General features: G+C 43.7%; 1 long non-coding RNA gene across 1 annotated transcript in view; it reads left to right on the forward strand.

The window, feature by feature from the left end:
- The window catches only part of LOC120384991, a 56,348-nt gene extending 43,411 nt beyond the window's left edge, over window positions 1-12,937 (forward strand). Inside the window, exon 4 of the long non-coding RNA XR_005589189.1 lies at window positions 12,843-12,937. This is a non-coding gene — a long non-coding RNA (uncharacterized LOC120384991). The remainder of the gene's footprint in view (window positions 1-12,842) is intronic.
- The last annotated feature ends 710 nt before the right edge of the window (window positions 12,938-13,647 follow it).

Here is a 13,647-nt window from a genome sequence, read left to right on the forward strand (position 1 = left end):
GACCCATCTCTGTTTCCCTGTCACTTGTCTGTAATTCTGTTAAACTATTTCACGGTGGAATCTCCTCCATCCCTATGAAATTGGCCTCTGGATAGTTCTCTGTTCTGTGATGATCTCTGTATCTTTGAAGGCTCTTTCTGGGTGTTATGTCTGCTATCTCATAAGTGTCTCCTGTCCCTTCAGTCACTTGTCCCTCTTGTGTAGTCATGTTGTATGACCTGGGTGCCACTGCACCTTTCATCACTCCTTCTGGTGTCTCTCTTATGGCTGGATACTTGCAGGACTGTCTGCCTCCAGGTCTGGAAGGTCCTTGGTTGACCTGTTGTCTTCTAGTGTCTGCTTTCTCTGTTGTTCATCTCCTCTCGACAATAACTTCATTCTTCTGTCTGCAACATGTATCCCATCATTAGTAACAGAGTTTTGGTCCTTTGCCCCATCAGTGCCTGTGCTAGACTGTTTTGAAACTACCCTGTGTTGGGTATAGCCAAAGATGCTAACGATGCATCAGAACCCAAATAAAAAGCCTTGTGTAACAGTTTTAGCTGTTTTCTCAGCTGATTCCACCTTACCATTACTCTGTGGATAGGAATTGGGCCTTCAGCTTGCTGACTTGCTTATTGTATCAAGCGGAGCATCAACCTCCCAAAAATTTGATAGCCGTCCACTGAAGTAAAGTATTGTATATCTTGAAGTTTAATAAGTCAATTCCCACCTTGCCCATAATTGGGTGGGGAGCTAATTTGGTAACAGAGTCTCTTTCATCTGAAGGTTATCACACAACTAGCAAGTGTCAAACTCTTCTGTCAAAGAGTCCAGTTGTATGTTCACTGACAGCCAATAAACACATTCTTGAACCCGTCTTGTTACCCAGGGTTCTTTCAATCCAAAGCTCTTGGTAACTTTTACTCTGTGTGAGGTGGTGCCAGGAAATAAATCAAGGGAGACACGGACGTCCGACCCATAGATGGCTGGCACAAACAGGGCAACACAAGAGTGCTTTCACTTAAAGCTAAACTTTACTTAGTCTCAAGCACTTACACATGTCTGCAACAGGTTAGTAAAACAAACCCAATCCTTGATAATTAACACCCCCAACTCTCAAGTGGCACAGCGGCAGCCTTCCAGTGGCCAAATCTTCTGTCTGCCGGTGGAGACCACAAGATGCATCCAGAGGGAGAGTTCCTGATGAAAGCCTCCCGAAGAGTCCAACTAATTCAAACTTTCCCCCCTAATTTATACATTAGTAATACAATGACATGTCACTTAAAGAAAACTTGTTAAGGAAGCAGTCTCAAATATCAAGCAAGAGGTCTCCTTCTGGTCATCGATTAACCAGGTGTGGTTATCTTAGAGTTTGCACTCCTTGAGGCCCCTAAAATATATGTATCAGCAATTTCAACATAATTCTTATCAGGAAAGATGCGGGGTCAAGCTGCCCTTTCTGTGGCACCCAAAAACCCCTCCTCTCCTGCCTTGGTTAAGCTAAGGCTGCTGCATGACCATTTTATGGCCTGCTGACTTGGCTGCTTTTACCAATAAGCAATAATGGTTTCAGACACTTTACCGGTTTGACAAAAATCTCCCTGTACAATCGAAGACAACTGTTAATACTCAGGTGTGAGGAATACTTTTTGCATGACATCCTTAAGTAATAAGGCAGGGTCAAGAGCTCCCTGACCTTAAAATATAATTTCATCCCAGACATTCAGCTCCTCCTTAATTTGAAAATATGGTTCTGCTTCTACCAGTATTTGGCTTTTATCTTCTGGTTTCCCTGCTAGTATTGGTCTCTTGGCTATCTTTAATTGGATGTCCTTTTCCATAGACTCTTTGATTTCCATCAGCTTTGCCATAGAAACCAGGAGATAGTGCAGCATGTTAATGGATTCAATGTCTTGATTTTATTCCCTCAACTCATTGATGCTGGGGTATATATGATCTGCTCAGCGTGTCAGCTAACACCAGTAACCATCCTGGACAATATCTGATCCTCTACCTGGTAGCACTGGAGTTGCATACACTGTAATCTCTTTTGAGAACTAAGAAGGGACTTTGCCATTATTGTCTCTAGAGCCTTGTGATCTGATTGTGCTATTACTGTGTGGCCGTAGGTGAATACCACAGCCAAAAACTTTTTTTTTCCTGTTTGGATGTACCCCTGTTCAGTCTGTGACAGGGCTTGGCTGCCATAAGCAACTGGTTGCTCCTGCAAAAACCCAGTCTCCTAGACTCATAGACTCTAAGACCAGAAGGGACCAACATGGTCATCTAGTCTGACCTCTGATGTATCACACTGGTGTGCCAGTTGCTCTCCTGACTAGCAGTACTTCAGGACATGGGCATTTGTTTCAGTGTGTCAAATACTTGCTGTTGGGGACCTGTCCAATCCCACTAAACATCCTGTTTGTGAGTTGACATACAGGTTCTACTACTGCAGCCAGGTGTGGATGAATTTGGACAGAAAATTTATAATTTCTATGAAGCTCTGTACCCGTTTCACATACTCTGGAGCTGGCTTGTCTCTGACTGCCTTGATCTTCCTGGGATCTGTATTCAGTCTCTCTGCTGTGAGCAGATGTCCAATATATGTCACCTTATGCTCTTTGAATCGTATTTTTTCTGTGTTTGGTTTTATGTATTGTCCCCGCATTGCTATAGAAAAGCTTGTTGTTTTCTGTCATGTTATTGTTCATCTTCTGTATTGTTGCTCCCTTCACCCACAATGAGGTTATCATCTGCAATTATTTTCACCCCAGGCAGTCCTTCCAGCACTTGGGTGAGTCTTTTTTTGGAACATCTCTGGGCCTGGACTTGATCCCATCAGCACGTGAAACTATTTGTAGTCACCAAATGGTGTTCCAAAGGTTGTCAGTAAGCTAGAATTTGTATCTAGCTTTGTGTGTCAAAACCTATTTCTCACATTAAGGATTCAGGCTTTGGAAATTTCTGGCAAGATGTTATCAATTGTGGGCAGTAGACAGTGGCATGTTTTCAGTGCTCAGCTGAATGGTTTTGGGTCCATGTAGATACATAATGTGCATGTTGGGTTCTTTATCACCACTTTCTGCTTACCCAGGCTTACCCAGGCTGTATTGTCTCTTCAGGTGCTATGATACTCCTGCTCTGAACACTTTTGAGCAACTTGCTTACTGGATTACGTTGTGCCACTTCAGTTTCCTTTGTGGTAAATACACAGGTTCCATTGTGGGGTCTACTTCCAGTTGTAGCTTTCCTTTGAGACACTGATCACCTTTAAGAAATCCCCATAAGCTGTTAAAATAGTGTCCATTGAAACAGAACAACATAGACCAGGCTTTAGGCATCAGTGGTTATCCCAGTGCAGAAGAAAAGCAAAGCATAAATGATGGAAGTCCTATTACTAAGGAATTAGCAGATTTACCTAAAGATAAAAAATGGAAATGTGAGGAAAGTGATGAAGAATCATCCAGTTTTCCTGGCAGCATAAAGGAGAATGATGATAAAGATTGTGGCTCATGTTAAAAGGGGAGTAATGACAAAGAAAAACCTGGTTTACATGAAAAAGGAGAGAAATGATAACAGAGATTCAGCCTTACATGATGATAGATGCAGCAGTGAGAAAAATTGCACACCACAAATCAGATCTGCTTTATGGCTGGCTATCATAATCTCTGCCAATATTTATTGTACAATTTTGAATGGGCGGGGCAAAATTGAGGATATGATGTTTCCAGTAAATGAGCAGAAGCAACACTTCTCAAAGTCACACTGTGAAAGAGTGCATGAGAATGGTGAGAAACTGAATTGGCATAAGCTAGTTTACTCTAAATCAACTGACAAAGTGTTCTGGTTTTGTTGCAAAATATTTTTCTTCACACAACACACAGTCAACCCATGGAACTTCTTGTCAGAGGATATTGTGAAGGCCAAGACTATATCAGGGTTCAAAAACAAACTAGATAAGTTCATGGAGGATAAGTTCATCAATGGCTATTAGGCAGGATGAGCAGGGATGGTGTCCCTAGCCTCTGTTGCTAGGGGCTGGGAATGGGCAATAGGGGATGGATCACTTGATGATTACCTGTTCTGTTCATTCATTCCCTTTGAAGCACCTGGCATTGGCCACTGCCAGAAGACAGAAGACAAGGTTTTGTCTGATGGACCTTTGGTCTGACCCAGTATAGCCGTTCTTATGTTCTTATTTGACAAGAATGCCAAATTGTTGTTTGCACTTTCTGGGTACAATTACTCGCATAATTTAGCTGATGCGCTGAAACAGCATGAAAAGCCCCCTGGCCATTTTACAGCCTGCTCCAAATGGATGGAGGTTGAGTCCAGGTTCAAGCTGAATAAATTCACAGACACAGAAAACTGGTGCATTTTTAATGTAGAAATCCAGCAGTGCAGGAATGTGCTTGAGCGTATGATCTCAATTGTCCTCTTCCTTGCAAAGAATAATTTGGCTTTTTGGGGCTCTTCGGATAAGTTGTTCACTGAACATAACAGGAATTTCCTCAGTGTGGTAGAGCTCTTTGGGAAATACAATGATGGCATGTGGAGCTCCTATGTCAAATAGTTCATAAAGAAGTGATGGGCCATTACTGTGGCAAAAAAATTCAAAATGAATTGATTGACCTTATGGCAAGGAAGGTGCTTGATAACATATTGATGTAGCTGAGCAAAGCAAAGTACTACACTGCAATAATGGACTGCATTCCCAACATTAGTCACAGTGAAAAGATGTCATTTACAGTAAGATTTGTTGATGACAAGGATGGCTTTATCCAAGTAAAGGAACACTTTATCTGTTTTCGGCCTGTGGATGACTCTACTGGAAAAGGCCTAACAGGGCTGTTTATGAAAGTTTCGAATTAGAATAAAATAAAGCTTCAGGACTGCTGCAGCCAAGGGTATGATAACGTATGAACATGAAGGGAAAACAATGACATTCAGCAAGGATCCCTATGCTGAATCCAGGAGCTTTCTTCATGCCATGTGGCTTCCATTCCCTCAGCTTGATTTTACCAGATGCATCATCATCTTCTTTAGATTCAGTTATCTCTCTTCGGAGTACTACAAAGGATATACATCCTGTTTTCAACATTAACTATCAGATGGAAGAGCCTCATGGACAATGTTACAAATATGACCATGAAGCTGCTATGTGACACTCATTGGAAGAACTGTGTTGACCGTGTAAGGTCAGTGAGGCTTATGATGCACTGTAATAGTCCGGTGTTGGGGCCGTGCCCTCTCAGGGGCCGTCGGGAGCCAGGCCGCCTCACTACATGGCCCAAATCAGTCTCGGGGTTCTGAAGGTCTCGGTGTTCTGAAGGTCTCGGGGTTCTGCCCCTCAGGCAGGGGCTGAACAGAAGGCACACGGTCACTGCAGTGAGCCCCAGCCCTCAGTCAGGGCGGGGCAGCAAACACTAGTTCTAGGCTCAGATCCTTCCTGCAGGCTGAGCACCCAGAAAGTCAATAAGCCCCGGCCCTCAGTCAGGGCGGGGCAGCAAACCAGTTCTAAGCTCCGGTTCTTGCAGCCGGAGCTGAGCAATCACAAAGTCCATAAGCCCAAGCCCTAGCTCAGGGCGGGGCAGCACACAAGAGTCCAGGGGCTCAGGTCCTTCCTGCAGGCTGAGCACCAACAAAGTTAATAAGCTAAGCCCGGGCCCTCAATCAGGGTGGGGCAGTAATACAGCAATTCTGAGCTCAGATCCTCTCAGCAGGAGCTGAACACACAGGGGCGCTAGCAAGCCCAGGCCCTCAGTCAGGGCCGGGCAGTACTAATAGTCTCAGAGCTCAGGTCCTTGCCTCAGGAGCTGAGCAGTAATAGGAGTTTCAGGGCTCAGATCCTTGCCTCAAGAGCTGAGCAGTGATAATAGTCTTAGGAAGCCCAGGCCCTTAATCAGGGCGGGGCAATACACAATAGTTCAAGGCTCAGGTCCTTGTAGCAGGGGCTGAGCTACAGCAATAGTCTCAGAGCCCAGGTCCTTGTAGCAGGAGCTGAGCTGTAACAGCAGTTCAGGAAGCCCAGGTAAGTGCAGGCTTCTCTGCCTGAATGCTGGTAGGAGGGGGAGTCTGCCACCCGTGAGTGGGGTGGCAGGGGGGGACACAGGCCCACCCACTCCACTGTGTCCCAGCCCGGGGCCCTAGCAGCGGCGTGGATCCGCTGCAGTCAGTGGGGATCCTAGCCGCAACACACTGACATGGGCACGTCGGTGCCCTCAGCCGGACAGGGGTCAGCTACCCCCGGGCTACACTCCATCTCCCCCTCCTCGGGTACCTGCTCCCCGCTGGGCTCGGCAGCGGGGTCCCATACCATGGGCTCCTCGGCAGGCTGAAGACGGTCTAGGTCGGGCTGCTCCTCAGGGTATCGGGCTCGGGGCAGGCTCGGCCAGTCCACCTCAGGGTACCTGGCTCGGGGCAGGCTCGGCCCGTCTACTTCAGGATACCGGGCTCGGGGAAGGCTCGGTCCATCCACCTCAGGGTACCTGGCTCGGGGCAGGCTCGGTCCGTCCACCTCAGGGTACCGGGCTCGGGGCAGGCTCGGTCCAGTGGGAGCCCGACCAGGAGCGTCCGTCCTCTCCGGCCGCTGGGCTCCAACTGAGTGCTGAGGCCGGGCTTTTATACTTCCTGTTCCGCCCCTTGACTTCCGGGGGGCGGGAACAGGTGGCAGTGGCTCCGCCCACTGAGGGGGTTGTTCCGGTTCCTCTCTCTCAGGGGCCGTCAGGAGCCAGGCCGCCTCACTACACGCACTGATGGAACTGGTGCAACTGAGTAAAGCCGAAGCCAGAATCTGACATCAGAACATTGATTTCAAATTTCTGGTCTCAATTATGGTTTAGCATGATATCATGTATCAAGTAAACATTGTAAGCAAGGCATTACAAACTCAGTCAATGAACATCACAACCTTTACTACTTTGATGAGAAGCTGTCTTGATTTCGCTGTGGCCTACAGACCAAAAACACTCCTCGTCTGGGAGACATTTGGTCTTGGGCCGGCCCTGGATGAGTTATTCCAGCCTAGTTCCCCATGTTCCTTGTTCCTCTGTTGTCTTGTCAATAGCCTCCAGGGAACATTGACCCCCTGACTCCAGTTCCACTGATCATGATACATAGCTACCTTAATATTTATTAAAATGGGACTGTGTGTGTATTTGTGTGTGTATGGGTGAATCAATTACAATGAAAAATGTATAGTCATATTTTCACCATTTTTCCCATTTCCAATGTCCATAAGAATACATTTTCACAGGTATTTACTATTTCAAATTGTTCATGAATTTCATCAACAAATATTTCCTGATCTACAACTACTTTACTAAAATTTTATTGTGAACAATCAAAGGTTTGCAAACTGTTTGTTCATTATATGGGTCATGTGATATTATTTCTGTTCTATAACCAAATGAATTGAGTATTGATTATAATATCCACATAGACCATGGTTAAACAATATATACTACGATTATGGCTAGATTTTCCATACACTTTGGAGAGATGTGTCCTGGATGTAAGGGGAGACAGGCGTTTTTAAACATTATCTGATTTTTGTATGGCTACTGTAAGGAAATTCTTGCAAATGCTGAAACTCAAGAGCAGATTGTCAAACTGCAGATCCTAGCTTGGAAAAATGCAACCCGTAGACCACACAACAGGATTAATGGTGGGCAAAGAAAGACTGGGGCATAAACATTCCTTTTTTAAGAGTGAAGGCGCTGTTCCTTGATTATTTGACACACACATATTTGCTTTGAGTTTCTCAGTTGAAAGGAATCAGAGACCACTTTTTACATCACACTAAAAAGCTTGGTTTCCTTTTAATTAAACTCTCTCCACTGCCTCATCGAGATTATTATTAAAAATCTTCCCATATTTGACTCACATAGGCACAGGACAACAGTGACACTTTCTAATTGCTTCCTTCATGCTTATATTAGTGGATACATATAAATTCCCTGTCTTCCTCTCTGTTCAGAATGATATTTTATCTACAAACTAAATATTTGTTTTTAATACCCCAAAAAGGAACACTTTTCTGCCTCTCTCTGGTTGGTAGTTCTGCCTGAGATCCCCATGCTATCATTTAGAAAAAGATGTGGTTAAAACCCTGTGCAACTCTTATTGTGCATATTCATTATGATCTATTAAATCTTTAATCATCACTACAATATCTGCATATTTCACTGACATTAGTGAACTTACTTCCACAACACTCCTGAAGCAGGCATAGAGAAATTAAATGTGTTACTTTCCCCTGCATCATTCATACCACCTAACTTCTGTTAATAAATTAAGACGGGGTCTTACAGACAACAACCTCATTTACTGTTCAATTCTAATTCAGCTCCACAGCCGGGTCTATTGTGTACAATGAATGAGGGAGGAGTCCTGTGGAAATGACACTGTGAGATCATGTAATTAAAGATTAGATCATAATTCATACACGCCAGGAGATCTCAGTAGTTTGCAGAGGCAACAATTCTGGCATTTCCTAATGTGTGAGTGGTTGACTTTATAACCTTAACATATTTTGTTAAAATCATATTAGTTAAGTTGCAAAGTCATGCACTCCAAAGTTGCCAGAATTAAGGTTGTCCATATATATATATGTATTATGATATAGACTTTAGTGACATGATCCCACATGGACTTTGCCTCATTCAGCACACAGGATGGATGGATGAAAGTCACAGTATAAGAAAATGAACTGAATAGAATAGAATAGAATACAATATGCATTGGTACAGAATAAAATATGAGTCTAAGGAGGTCTAAATTTACACCTTCTTCCACCCCCTCAGGAATATTCCATTATCATTCAATATTTCACTTTCAGGCATTTGCTACAGTTCCTAGGCTCATGTAATGGGGCAGTCACAAAGGAAGAGGCAGTTGTCATAAACAAGTCCAAATTTTGGTGGCAGATTACTTTAGAGATGAAAGAGTGCATTTGTACTTTATTTTGTGACAGAAAACAGGACTCAAGAGCCTGAAGAGTCAAATACTGGAATAAGCGACAAACATTTTAGCAGAATTGTATGCAATAGAAAAATTGTGTTCTTGAAAACACTTTTTCAGTTACTGAATCCTCTTTGCTGAGGGTGAAAGCTCATTAAAACTTTAGACTGCTAACCCTTCAACCTCATGGATCAGGGATCAGCAACCTCTGGCACACGGCTCGCCAGGGTAAGCACCCTGGTGGGCCAGGCCAGTTTGTTTATCTGCCATGCCAGCAGGTTTGGCCAATCGCGGCTCCCACTGGCGGCGATTCGCTGTCCCAGGCCAATGGGGGCTGCATGAAGCAGTGTGGGCCAAGGGCAGGGCCGGTGCAACCATTTAGGTGACCTAGGCGGTTGTCTAGGGTGCTAGGATTTGGGGGGCGGCATTTTCTTCGGCAGCGACCGTGGCGGCTGGATCTTCGGCCGCCCCAGTCATCACAGGCATTGGTGCTGCAAGCCTGGGAGGCAGGAGAAGTGAAGCAGTGATGGCGTGCTCGGTGTGGAGGCGGAGCAGGGGTGAGCTGGGGCGGGAGGGTGCCTCAGGGCGGAGGGTGGGGAGCTGCCGCAGGGGGGGCGCCTCAGGGCGGGGGCTTGGGGTCGGGGGAGGGCGCAAGGTGGAAGTTTCACCTAGGGCGCAAAACATCCTTGCACCGGCCCTGGCCGAGGGATGTGCTGGCCACAGCTTCCCGCTGCCCTCATTGGCCTGGAGCGGCGAACTACGGCCAGTGGCGCATCGGCAAGGCGCAGGTAAACAAACTGTCCCAGCCCGCCAGGGTGCTTACCCTGGCGAGCCGCGTACCAGAGGTTGCCTTATCATAGATGAAGACCTTGCCTGCACTCACGCTTGGCCATATTGTACAATAAATGACATTTGTAGATCTTTTGCAGAATGTTAGGCTGAGTAGTTTGCATAATGGTGCAGGTGGAATGATGCTTTATATCGTGCATAGAAACACTGTTTGCAGCATGTTCAATTTCATTATCACTTCTTCTAACTGTACTGGGAATGGTTGCAATGGCAACAAGACTGCTTGTACACTTCTCTCTTTTTTCATCTTTCTAACTAGCAGCAACATGTTGTGTGACCTGAAAGAAGAGCTGGTCAATGAATGGCGGGGAAAGTTCTGTGTATATTCCCTGGATTTTTCAAGAAATTCACTGTGGGAATGTTCATGCCCCTTTTGAATTTTCATGCCATAAACATTTCAGCGACAATTAAAATTTTGGAATAGCCACAAAAACTACATTTAAGATTTGCTTGTGCAGATATATATCCTGCTGGTACACAGATCCAGTCACATGTGTTATCTGATCAAATCACATTGCAGCAAAACTGCTCAGATAGTTATGATCAATCAATAGTTATTTAAAAAGACATTCACTGATTTTGACACTCTTACTAAAGTGGAGAGTACTGTACTCTGCAATGAGTCCTTTTGAAACCACTGCAGACTAAGGTACTGCTCTCAATATAAATAATTGTAGGAGAACTGAGATTATATAAATTCAAATAATAAATATTAATGGAAAGTGATTTTTTTTCTCACATTCTTCAATCAGATAAGGAGGCTACAGTCACTGAATAAATTATTAACTATGACTTATTTGTTTATCTCTAACAGCGGCCTACTTTATAAAGTATGTTTCCTTCCCCCTCCAGTTTGTGTTTCTCTGTGATTAATACAAAGGAGTGTAGAAAAGGCAAAATTTAAAAACAAAGACTAAAACTGCCCCTTATTTTGAAAGGCAGGGCTTCTATATTACACAGTCAAAGTGTTAACAAATATAATATTTATTAGTAAAAAAATATTCTTTTGTATGCCTTAGTTCCTAGAAGCAATAAGTAAATATGATCTACCCTGACATTATTTAGAGACTGAATTATGCTATAATATGTATACTAACTTTCTGTTATAATCCCATGCTCTGGGCGTCCCTAAACCTCTTGACTACTGGAAGCTGGAACTGGATGATAGGGGATGGGTCACTTGATACATTGCCCTGCTCTGTTCACTCCCTCAGAAGTATCTGGCACTGGACACCATTGGGAAATCAGGACACTAGGCTAAATGAATCATTGGTCTGACTCAGTATAGCAATTCTAATGTTCTTAATATAGAAAACATATTATTACCAAGAGCACGTCTATCCCTTTCAAATTTTAATAGAAAATCCTTTATTTGTTAATATGAAATCAAATAATTAAATATACATGATATCTTTCATGAATCTGGCCTATTGAACTCCATCTCCTTTGGCAGACCATGGAAAATGCTATTCAGATCAGACCACTGGTCTATCTAGTGCGGAATCTTGTCTCTGACTGTATTCACTACCAGATGGTTCAGAGAGAAGTGCAAGAAACCCCAAAGAAGAAAAAATATGGAATAACTTGCCTGCTCATCAAGGAAGTTTCATACTAAACCAGTCAGTTAGCAATAGGCTGATCCCCTGAAGCATGAGGGATTATCCCTTACACAGTGGGTTCCAGAGATACATTGTGGGTTTTTTTAATCTGTTTACCAGTTTTACAATGAAGTGGAAAGACAGGAAGTTTATGTCCCCTTGTTGTTGTATTGTGAAAAAAGATATAGAACTGTCCAATTTATTTTTCTACAGTGTTTATTTTGTGTACTCCTGTCATGTCCCTTCTTATTTGTCTCCTTTCTAACATAAACAGCCCAGTTCATTTAAAGGTTTACATTTCATTGAATTATAGTTCATTTACATGTATGTGACTACTCTTGCACTCTGCATAATCCTAAACTGCACATTGGATATCTTCTATATTTAAGTGCATGTGTCATTTCCCAATTGAGTCTACTGTCTCTTTGGCATTTTCTGGTAGATTTTGGGAGGCTAAGTAAATACCGTCTCTTATTCCCTTAATTTTGCTGGTCAAAATTACACCTGCTAACTAATTACAATATAGTTTAATAGAAATGAGAGCGATCCAGGTAAAGTAGCTGCCCTTACAATGAAAAGATTTGTATTTGATAATGCAACATTCCCCTGCCCCTCTGTAGTCAAGTACTGCATCATATTTCTTTAAGATGCTGAGCATAGAATTGCTATAGATTTGCATTAAATAAGATCATTCTTCTTCTTTTCTGACCTTCTTTGAATGTTTCTACCTTGCAGTACATTTATCAGTGTCTTCTCTGACTTAGTTGTCTGGCAATCTGTCCATCGGCATCCTCATAACATCTGTCATGAATGTCTATCTACCTCATTCTCTTAGCATTTCATTTGTTGCCCTGTCTGTTCACAGTAATTGCCACATTTATCATATAAACTTCTTTTCAAGTAGAAACAATATTATTCTCTGATGTTGCAGTTAATGTCTTATTTGTAGTACTTTATATTTTAGTCTTTTTGGAGGTTAGGTGTTTGTGGTTGGCAAATAGACATGTGAGGCAGGTAATGGAGGCTGGAGGAGGCTAAGCCTCCCCAAACCATTGCTAATGCTCCCCACTGCAGCCCCGGGACTCAGAGCTCCTCTGGGCAGCCCAGGCTCAGGGCTTGGCTCCTGCTGGCCAGCTGAGACTCAGGGCTTCTCCAGGTGCTGGCAGTCCAGCCTGGGCTCGGGGCTGCTCGGGGTGCCTGTGGGCCGGACGGAGTTCGAGGCTACTCTGGGCACTGGATGGGGTTTGGGGTAACACTGGTGGGCTGTCTGGCAAGAGCGGGGGGGGGCGGAAGGGTGGAGTGAGGGCAGGGCTTTGGGTAGAAAGAGTGGGGAAGGGCCTCAGGTGGAAGAAGCAGGGCAGGCGGCGAGCTGGAAATTTTTTTATCACATTTCTCATACCCCAAGATTCTCAGCTGGTTCCCTCCTCTCCCCTCCCCCAACACCCCATGCAGCCTCAGAGAACTAGGAAATCTACGGTATCGCACCTACCGGTTCTGTAAAAGCTGCTGTCTTGAAGCTGCATAAGGATAGTATGAGCTGGAAGTTGGAGCTTCGGTCACAAGGTAAAATGTACATTGAAAATTGTACATAACTGTATAGACAGCATAATGTGCTTGTACTTTAGCTTGGAATTTAATATTTTAGGCTCTGATCCTACATAGGCAGGATATTTCAGGCCTCTGTGCCTACCCAGTGTCTCACTGATGTCAAAGCCTTTGTCTCTTATACATCACAGAGCATTAGCACTATATTTTTGCAAGGCCTCTAAGTCATATTAATTTCAAATGTTATTGTTGATTGAATTGTGGAAGTCGTGTGGTAAAAAATATGTATTCAGAAAAGTGTGACCACAACACAATCAAAATTTGCTCTCAATATTTACATCACTCAAACAACAAACAGACTGTGTATCTCTCATTCACAACCCCTTACCTTAAAGGATATCCATACTGGGTTTAAATGTGAGGACGATGCACCTTCTTAAATACTTAAATGTTACCACTAAATACTCCTGGAATAGCTTCTTCACATTCTTACACTTGCACATATGTATCAAATTTGAAATATCTCACACATTACATTACAGATTACATAACTCCAAAGCATGCACTAAAATACAGAGCCAAACAATATGTCACCCATTTTGCACAGCCTGAATTCATTTGGTTCGTCTTCCATACTGCCACTCCATTTTACCTGAATGTGGAATTGACTTTGGGTCGAAAAAATTATCTCTTGAAATATTTTGGCTTAAGA

Source organism: Mauremys reevesii, linkage group 1 (assembly GCF_016161935.1).
Source record: "Mauremys reevesii isolate NIE-2019 linkage group 1, ASM1616193v1, whole genome shotgun sequence".
Taxonomy (NCBI): Eukaryota; Metazoa; Chordata; order Testudines; family Geoemydidae; genus Mauremys; species Mauremys reevesii.